The 10371-nt window shown below is 30.5% G+C and overlaps 1 pseudogene across 1 annotated transcript; it reads right to left on the bottom strand.

Moving 5' to 3' along the window:
- Positions 1-203: 203 nt before the first annotated feature.
- LOC143574790 (auxin-responsive protein SAUR36 pseudogene) lies at positions 204-1103 on the bottom strand (annotated as a pseudogene). Its single transcript, XR_013142656.1, has 2 exons — positions 930-1103; positions 204-776 (listed from the first exon to the last, which is right to left on the bottom strand). The product of XR_013142656.1 is annotated as an auxin-responsive protein SAUR36 pseudogene (transcript).
- Positions 1104-10371: the final 9268 nt, after the last annotated feature.

Raw genomic sequence — 10371 nt, 5'->3', positions numbered from 1 at the left:
GAGATTAGACAAGTATGTGAATTTCAATTAGTTGGATTGTCGTACATTCGAGTGAGTGTTCACAGATGTTGACCTTAGGTGAGAGTTTTTTCCAGATTGAAAGACGAATGCATTCGATTTGTTGAATTTAGCCAATTCCCCTTTGAAAGATTTGTTGACCATTAAAATAAAATAAATAAATAACTAAAAAAAACGTCATATATTTATTTATGTCCACAATAAAAGGAAAAAAACTAAAAAAAAGGGTACACAACTCTCTAAATTCTATCACCACCATCAACCCGTCATCATCACTTCCACGGCAAAATTTTCCGGCCGGCGGCGATCCTAGTCTTCACATTCTCAAACTCCGATATTCGGCAAGGAATCGTGATACCCCCAGGATGATCATGACCATACTCCTCTTCAGCTTTCCTCAAAAGCTGCACAAACAACGGATGGTTTATATATATCACCGGCACCAACACCCTCTCATAGTCTCCGTCGTCCCGGCCGACGTACACAGCCATCTTCCCCTTCGGCACCGCCCCATACGACGGCGTTTCTTGCCCGAGACTCGAATAACCCGACCTTTTGTAACATATTGATTTCGCTTTTGATTTTATAAGAGCAGCCCACTTGAAAAGATCGGAAAGTGATCGGGGTGACGCATTAAGACGCCGGTATCCTCCCGCCGGAAAATTGCGTCTCCGGCGGAGTCGCCGGAAAAGTGAGACCATTTTGTGTTTGAGGAAAAAACCTCGGAATTTTTTCATTACTGGTCGAGGGTTTAAATCCTGTAAGGTGCAGGATAAGTGGATACAACAGTATTTAGGAGTAAGTTGGTTTGCCGTAAAAAAAAAAGGAAAAAAAAAACCTTTGGAGAGAGAAATTAATATAAAAAAACCGACGGTTATTGTTAAGAGAAGGGCCAAGGGTCGGCAACAGACATGGCTAGACGAAACAAAGTGAGACAAACTTCGGATAGAGAGATGGGTATGTTGGACATGCTATGTTAATGTTGTGGTACACTTGTGTCTTGTGATCTAAATGTTTTCATTTGAAACTTTCGAGGATTAATTGTGGATTGATGATGATGATGAGAATGGTTGTGGTGTGAGGTAGAGAGATGAAAGATTGAAAGGTGAGCAATTGAGAAATGAGAAGAGAAAATGGGGGGGTGCATTTATAGAGAAATTGAATAATTAGATTACAATAGATTTGGATTCCACGTGTTATCCTGTATGGTACGGTGCTGCTATACAATCATTAATACCAAAAATGAAATACAATTGCTTTTGTATATAAATTTTTAATCTGATATTAAGAGTAGTTTAAATTACTGATTGGTCAGTGACTCATATTTCTATTCCATCCTAAGAAGTAAGAAGAAACCCACGGAAAACCTCCTGACACGATCTGATATTTTCTATTTATTATCATAAGTGAGACTTAAATTCAAGATACTCTCTCATTAAAATGAAGTCTTTGAATGCTTCGGCTTAATTATTTGGACTAGAAATTATTAGTTATAAAGTAATTTTTTTTGAAGTTATAAAGTTATCTATTATATATATAAATGAAAACCCTAAAATCCTACGTGTTGTGATGTGGTTGCTCCCTCATTTTATAGAAGCTACCAGATTGCTTGATTTTTAAATGAAGGTCTCTCATTGATTTAACCCAAATTCATAGGTATGGATCTTACCAAAACCAGATAGCTCTTAAACGGGTAAATTAAAATCCAAATATATATATATATATATATATATATATATATATATATATATATATTAAAAACGAGTAATATAAAACAATCCCTGTAATACGGGAGATAAAATCTAGTTAATAGATATTTTTAAAACCTTTTTTAAACTACACTTATTAAACCTTTTTAATCTTTTTATCTTAAAATTTTCTTACAACAGTTCCTCATACTCTCCTTCATTCCCCATACAACTTTCTCATAACCTCATCCATTTTCTTCCCAATAACCTTCTTCACTTTTATTTATTTATTTTATTCATTATTATTATTTTCACATTTTCACGTCTTCTTTCTTATAATCTTAAGAATCATTAATCGTCGTATCAAACATCTAACTAATATATTAAATCAATACATAGTTTTCACATGACATTTAACTAAGTTATCCACATAAAATTCCATCTCAACAATTTTCAAAATTATAATTTACACCTGATAAGCTTTTTAATTTTAATACTATTACCATTTATATAATTACTAACAAAGTTACAAATATAACTTTAAATGTTGTGTTAAATGAGGTTTTTATATATTTATAAATTATTAAATTTTATTTATTTTTATTTATATCTTATAAATCCATAAGGTATGCTATTATGTCTTTTATTTAATTTAATTTTTTTGTCACATTTTTTAACTACCCGTGTATTACATGGGCTATATCCTAGTTTTTATACGATTGCAGAATGAAGGGCCTTCCATTGATAACCCAAACTCCGGATATCTGAATCAAGGATAACCTAGACATTCTCAATTCACCTAATCCCTGTAGTCATCATTCGCACTAGGGATGATCTCGATACCATACCGGTGCAGGCCGATATCAATCCTAGTTTTCTTAAAAACTTGGTACCGGTACTGAAAAAACTCGGTTCGTTAATGATATGGTACGGTACCAGTTTGATACCAATACCGTATGCAAAAATTCGGTAAATACCGGTACCGATCCCGAATTTTCTAATCCTGAATTTCCTAAAAACTTGGTACCAGTACTAGTACCAAAATGCCAGTTTCAGTACCGATACTTGGGTACCACTTACTCAACAATAATTCAAACAAATCCCGAAACTCACTTTCAAACGAAAGGAATGCTTGATAGCAAAGTTGGTGTGTGATGTGAAGGCATGTTTCTTTCTTCGGATCAAAAATAGAAGCACACGGGTGAGTTTGGATTGGAAGTCTTGGTGCAGATTTAATTTTCTTAATTATCCCTTGTACGCTTTACGCCTTTTGCTTCTTGCTTGAGGTTTAAAAAAAATGGCAATGCAAGTGCATTCAGCTGTTGCATGACCCAATTAGTAACAACACCTAGAAAAAGTAGTTGTTATGATAACGTATGATCGCAACCAAGTAAAGAGGTCGCTCGATGTACTCATCACAAAGACACATGCTTCTTCCGTGAATATGTTTGGTCTGGTTGTTTGCTCCAAGGTTACAATATCAACCATGGCGTTCTACTTTCTGTTGAAGATAATAGGTGGATGTCATTGAAGCGCAAGACGTTCCACTGACCTCTCCATTGGGAAGTACTATGACGAAGCTATATCCTCGGGGCGAAATGCAACTCGTTGAAAAAAATGAAAATGATGGGATGGGAGGAGAGGAAAAAAAAACTAGTGTTGTATCATGTGTGTTCAAATAACAAAACTCGTTTCATCATAGTCGTTTAATATTAATTTGTATAATTATTTTGCTAGTAAAATAATGTAAACAAGATACAACTATATAATAACGTATTTTTTGAATATCTAATTATATTATTAAAAGAAGGTATGTTGTTTGCATGGCACTCAACTAGTCCCTTCAAATAGGATGTCAAGTGTAGAAATTTTCACTTCATTATCTATTTTGGTTTAGTTAAAATGTTAAAATGAAAAATATGTTGATGAGAATCGAACTTGCTACCTTAATTTTAAAAATGTTAGTGGATTACCAACTCAACTAAGATGATTTGATGCTCAAGGGCGCAACTTTAAAGGGGGCTGGGGTGTCCTTGGTAGGCTCCATTTTTTTTTTGCTTTGTATGGTAAATTTCGCGATTCCGTCTGAAAATTGTTATAGGTATGGAGTTTGGTTACCCCTTAGTGGTTTCGGTCGCTCAAGCTTCGACACTATTGATGTTAACATTTTCTTTTCATTAATATGTATAGATTCGCAACCTTCCATTTTGATTTTTTTAAAATACAAATACAAATTATTTTACTAATCTATGTATTTTAAGAAATATGCAATGCAATTACCCATTCATTAATTAATATTCATTGTGTAATACCTTATAATTTATAAAATTATAATGTTGATTATGTATTATATATATATACACACACACACACTAGGTTATAAACCCGTGTATTACACTGGTTTAAAAAATTAAATCTCATTCATTATCTTATTATATGATTTTGATTCTTCAAGTTGCAATAATCATATACAAAAACACACCAAAACTCATAAAAAATCACAAGAGCTGAAAAATGTATACAAACCGCTTCTAAGTGTAATGTTGTTAGTTTCAAAATATCTTGTTACTGAAATAACAACTGCAAGAGTTTCTATCAGTAAAAAAAATTACCAAAGGATTCAAATTGTGGGTTTAATGATATTAAATTATTAACCATACATATCCGACAAAAAATAAACTTGTGTGGCTTACTTTATGCCTTTTTTTTTCTAATTCATGCCTTAGGTTATAAAATAAGAAGCAAAGGCAATTGCATATTTGGTAATATCGGCAAATAAAGTGTAATATTAATAAAGTTATATGCATTTTATCATAATTTTTTTTGGGTTTCAAACATGCCATCTTACTAAACTTTTAATTTTAGATGATATTGACACATTTTGCTCAACTCCAACATATAAGAAACAAAACATTTATAGTGAGTTTTATATTTATATGTAAAAGTAAAAACAAAAACTATAAAGAAAACATGATCCGAACCAAAAGTAATATTTTTCTTAAAATAGCCAGTTTTGACAACACTAATAGCAAATGTGACCTGTTTACTTAAATGGTCGAATACAAGTTGAACTTGTCCGAAATGTTCCAAGTTATACTAAAAGTGAGTCTGTTTTAAGTGGAGCTTGTTGTGACCCATTACGTAAATAAGAGTAAAAAACTGTTGGAAAGGTTTTATTTACAACAAATAAGTATCTCACTGAAAACCAAACCATCATTCCTCCTATATATAAAACGGTTTTGAGATTATTGTATAGAAGATAGAACATAAACAAATCATAATAATAAACAACCAACTTAAAAGAAACAAATTAGTATTTTAAACACTCTGTTCATCATGATCTTACTTCTTACGATGATTTTGTATAAAAATCGGTTTGCAATACCCATAATTACAACCATTTTCCTATTTATGGCCTTAACTTATAAGATCTGAAATTAAAAAACAAAATGAGTGTTGTGCCTATAACTGAAAACACAATGTCTTACTTCATGAAAACAAATGGATATAAACATATTATCAATGAAACAAAACTCACAATGACACCGCTTTACTTTAGGGATCAAAACAATTCATTGATATTGATATGTTTAAAATATTATTAATTGTTTTAGTTAAATAATTATGACTTTCAAAATTGAACAATAATTATGCCACTTGGTAAAAAATGAGACAATTAGATGTCACGTGGCACATCAATGATTTTTGTTTATTATATATATATACATATATATATATATATATATTCTTTTAGGTTTATTTATTATTATTTTTTTACTAAATAGATAAAAGGGCTGATTTGCCCTCATGTGTGATACACATGACCATATTTAGCAAAGAAAATTAACAGGGATAGGGCAAAGGACAAACTATGTAGCATTTGGAAACGTAAAGTATAAATAGATTAATTTGAAGATATAGGACAATCGTTGAAATTAGGTACAAACGTAAAGGATAATTTTTGTAATTCTGCCTAGTTTTTAAAAATTAAATAAAAATAAAATGGCTTTGACATTACAACGAATTTTCGAACGATTTTGTCAATTAGACATTGAAAGTTCGAAACAAATTAAAAAGTAATTCAATATCTTATAGTCTGACATTTATTATATAATCAACCAATAAACTTCTATACCATAGCGTTACAGGTGATTTTAAATTTAATTATGATAATTAAATATTTAGTAATAGTTGTAATAAGATATGCTATGACCTGTGTAGGACAATTTTTATATTTGGTTGTGTTCTTGAGATTACAGTATTATATAGTGTTTTTTTTTGTCGGACCATGCGTAATGGCTAATGTTTCTTAAGGGGGCATTTTCCAACACATCGTCATCATATTTTTAGCAAAAAAAAAAAAGCATGTGTAACAGATAATGTCCCTTCAATGATAACCATGATGTTATTGTAGAAACACCAATGCTCCTTCACGCCCCTATAGTACATGTGGGTGATGTAAGGGCTATACCTACCTCTATGATGCCATGTTACGAACGTTAGAATAAGTTAGAATAAATTTTTTTATTTAACAGTTAACTAGTGGTACACGTTCAAATGTCTTTTGAATAGTTCAAATGCCCAAAGGAGTTTGCCAAAGAACTTAGGAAATATAATCCCTGAAATTTGTTCACATTGACTATGTTTTTGATATATTGATATACTAGCTTTAGAACCTATTGATGTACGAGATACTTAAAAGAAATACAATTAAACTATATAAATTAAATAATTATTTAAACAAAACCCTATATTTTATCAAATTAAATAGTTTTATAAATTCAAATTATATTCTAATGTAATATTCACATTACATTAGAATATTACATGAAAAAGTTGGATAAAAACTCCATGAATCCATGGATGTTGCATGAATATGTGAGAATAAAATTGTTATTCATTAATAATTTATCCTTGTCATTATAATCTTAGACTTATGAATATCGTTTATTGAATTTTACCACATTCATCTCTCACACTCAAAAGTGTATATTAATTTAATAAAAAAAGGTAGATCTGATTTCATTAAAGATATAAATATTTTGATTATATTGTCATAATACCAGCATAGTTTTAATCCCTCTAATTTAGGTAATTAGTTATTTAATTAAATGATGGATTGATATGCTTGGATTACACAAACATAAATATGTTTTTTTATTAAAAATAGAAGAATAGTTTGAACGAAAATTAGACTATGAATGAAACTCCAAGTGACATTTGTCATCAGCTATTTTATTTTATTAGAACAGGTAGATTCTTATGAATTTGGCATTTCTCATAATAAAATATCATATAGCTTTTATTTTTATTAAGTATGCCAAAATGTAACAAATGTACCTCAAAGCTTATAATATATAGAGGTGCGTTATTGTACAAATTTATATAAATGTGTGTTATTGTACAAATGTATAATTATTTATACAACATATGTAAACTAAGTACACACAATAATTATATAACATGTAGAAATAATTGTGCAATAAAAATTACACAACTTATATTTAATCTTATGTACCCGTCGTACGTTAATGGTCCTTTGTATACAACAATTTCTTTTATATATATATATATCATTTGTTATTGTTGACTATATTTAAAATATATATTATATATTTCAAATGTGAAATCAAATATTTAAAAGCAGATATTATTAAATATTTAATGTGTAAGAAAAGTAAGACTAATATGAAAGGGAACCTTGGACTTCTTGTTTTGAAAGGTCTAAATTCATTAAATAATCGAGAAAACCACCATCTTTGAGATGATACATCACATCTAGGGTGTAAATATCCGACCCAAGCTCTACTTGTTTAATATATGAGAACTCGAATTTAAACTCAACTCGTTTAATTTTGTCTGATATTTAACTCTATGAGTATTTTTCTTTTTAAAAGAATTCTTGTTTGCATTACTGTGCTTGCCGGACGGGCTTACTTTAAGCCCCTCAAACGTAAAATGGCCTTATTGAGTTCTTGTGGTTTCATGGCTTGCCAATTTGTGTTTATCTGTCATCTTTGCCGTTGATAAATTAAGTAAAATGGTTATTGTGCCCTTTTTTAATTAACTTTCGTTGGGGTTTCATAACTTCATAAAACATGAAGTGAACGCAAGATTAAGATTATGAACTTTCATCTATAGTTTAGTATCATGAAGCAAGTCATCCCAACACCGACTTTACCGCCCCTCACCCCTAATTGAGAAAGATGACATCATTCACCTTAGTTTTCATGAAATAAATTTCCCACGATGAGGTTTGAAAAGTAAATCAAATTCATTTTAGCACCGACCAAGGTATCTAAAGGGAATACTTTTTTTCTAGTTACACACCTTCACCTACACACCATAAATAAAACTTTTAGATAAATTTTCAAACAACCTTCACATAAATTTAAAAGTATTATCAAATTTGTAATTGTGAACATAAAAAATCAAAATTATATGATGATCTTTATGAATAGTTTGCTCTATTAGATCATATTTAGTGCTAATTTTTTTTAATGACCAAACAAGCTTGTCATTAATAACAACAAAACTGCCAAATCAGCATCTAGCTAGATCGGATTACAAAATCAAAAGACCTCCACTTCTCCCACATAATATTCGACTTCTTCCACTGGCCTATTGCTAATCCAAAAAAAATTAGCGCTTTAATCTCGCGCATTACCAAACTGTGCTTTGCTGGTTTCCTCTCGAACAACAAACTTGCACTTTAATCTCGCCCATTACCAAACCATGCCAAAGACCAAACAATTAGAAGCAAAACTAGTTTTTTTCCAAGAAAATTAATAAGAAATGTTGGTGTTGTCATCAAGACAACCGATGAAGTACAGATCGTACATACCGGTCCAAGAAAGGCCATAAATTGTATTGAATTGCTAACATGCATAAGACAAGACAGGTGGTAGTTGGTCCCCCACCGGTTAACTTTGGCATGCATTGACTCATCATCGATTGTAACGAAAATTATTTTCTATGTGACGGGTTGAACGGCTCACATGATAATCAAAGTTGAAAATGGTTATTAATTAAAAGTTAATTCAAGTAATTAAAAAAAAAAAAACTATGTTTTCGTTGAATATAATTCGTAGAAGAAACCGGAAAAATAAACGTAATTAAACAATGCAATGCTACATCAATGGAAGGTAATAATTTGATTACAATATTAATAAACTAATATAACTTGGCTATCATTATTATTGTTGTGGACGTTTTTCCAAATGACTAATATGAAATTGTGAAGTTAATGTTTAATATGTGGTTTATTTGTCAACCATTTGACGAAGTTTTTTCAAATAGCTAATATTAATATAAAACTAGTTTTATTAATGAGATAAAACAAAAAACAATTAAAAAGTTGAAAAAAAGTTTCACTTGATATAAAAAATATTAAATTGTGAGATATTAATTACTCATAGTTGCAAATGAATATTGATGTGTGCTATAGAGTAAGCAGTTAATGTGGAAAAATATCAGATATTGGTCGAGGATCGATATTTGAGATATCAGTTATCGCGGTGAGATATCGGTAGAATATCGGTAATTTAATAACATGTAGAATTTATATATATAACACTTTAACACTAACAATTTAGTATATTCTTCTACTATTAGCAAATTAACTTTTTTCAATAATAACAATTGTAGCAAGTAGGAACTGATTAAGACTCGAAACACCAACATTAAACACTAAAAGTTGAAACTTGAAAAGTAAGACTTAAAACATTGATATCGGAAATATCGGTGATATATCGGTCAATATCACCGATATTTTAAGAGCCAATATTCAGGCCGATATTTTGACCGATATTTGTATTTTAGTTGAGTGTTAAGGTTTTATGAAGAATGAAAGGAGAAAAATGGATCAATGAGGAAGTGACACCTCATATTTAATGTGTATGGTGATTTATAAGGATGCATATAGATTTATAGAGTAAAAATATTTAAAAAAAAATTGAAAAAGAAAAAGAATGATTGGTTGAGTGGTGTTTGTTCTCCCTCCCTCTTCTAGGTTTGTCACTTTTATTCGAAACCCAACCCAAAAAAACCCGTACCCAAACTCAAACTAACCCGACTCGAAAAATCGAACCCGAGAAAAGACTAACCCGAACCCGAACCAAAGTAATTCGGGTTGGTTCTCGGGTTTGATTTATAAGTTTCGGGTCAACCCGAATAAACTTTTAGTTTTGAAATTAAATATATTTTAAGGTATAATAGGCTTAGTCTTAGTCACTAAAGTTATCAAAATCTTATCCTAATCGACTGCTGTCATTCCAACTATTATAGATCGATTGTTCATTGTTAACTTATGTTTTCCACTTATTACTAATAGCAACCGTAATTGAACAACTAAATCACGTCTGATTGAAGATGATTATGGTTCGAGTTAGTTACCTAATTTTACTCTTCTTTTGAATTGTTTTATGATGTTATCAACTTATGTTGGTTTATTATTTGATCATTTTCGTTACGAGCATAAAAGAATATATTGTTTTAATTTTAGTATTGAAGGTTTTGAAATTTTTTTGTTTTTTGTTTCATTATCCAGGATACTCGAAATCCGATTAACCCAACCCGAAAAAACCCGAACCCGAATTACCCGAACCCGAAAAACCCGTGAGAGATTTGGGTTGGGTTTCGGGTTAAGATTTAAATCTTTGAAACC

Source organism: Bidens hawaiensis, unplaced genomic scaffold, assembly GCF_021521415.1.
Source record: "Bidens hawaiensis isolate Kalapana, Puna unplaced genomic scaffold, B.hawaiensis_p1.1 tig00027110_1, whole genome shotgun sequence".
Taxonomy (NCBI): Eukaryota; Viridiplantae; Streptophyta; class Magnoliopsida; order Asterales; family Asteraceae; genus Bidens; species Bidens hawaiensis.
This window is presented reverse-complemented; position numbering and strand designations above follow the sequence as displayed.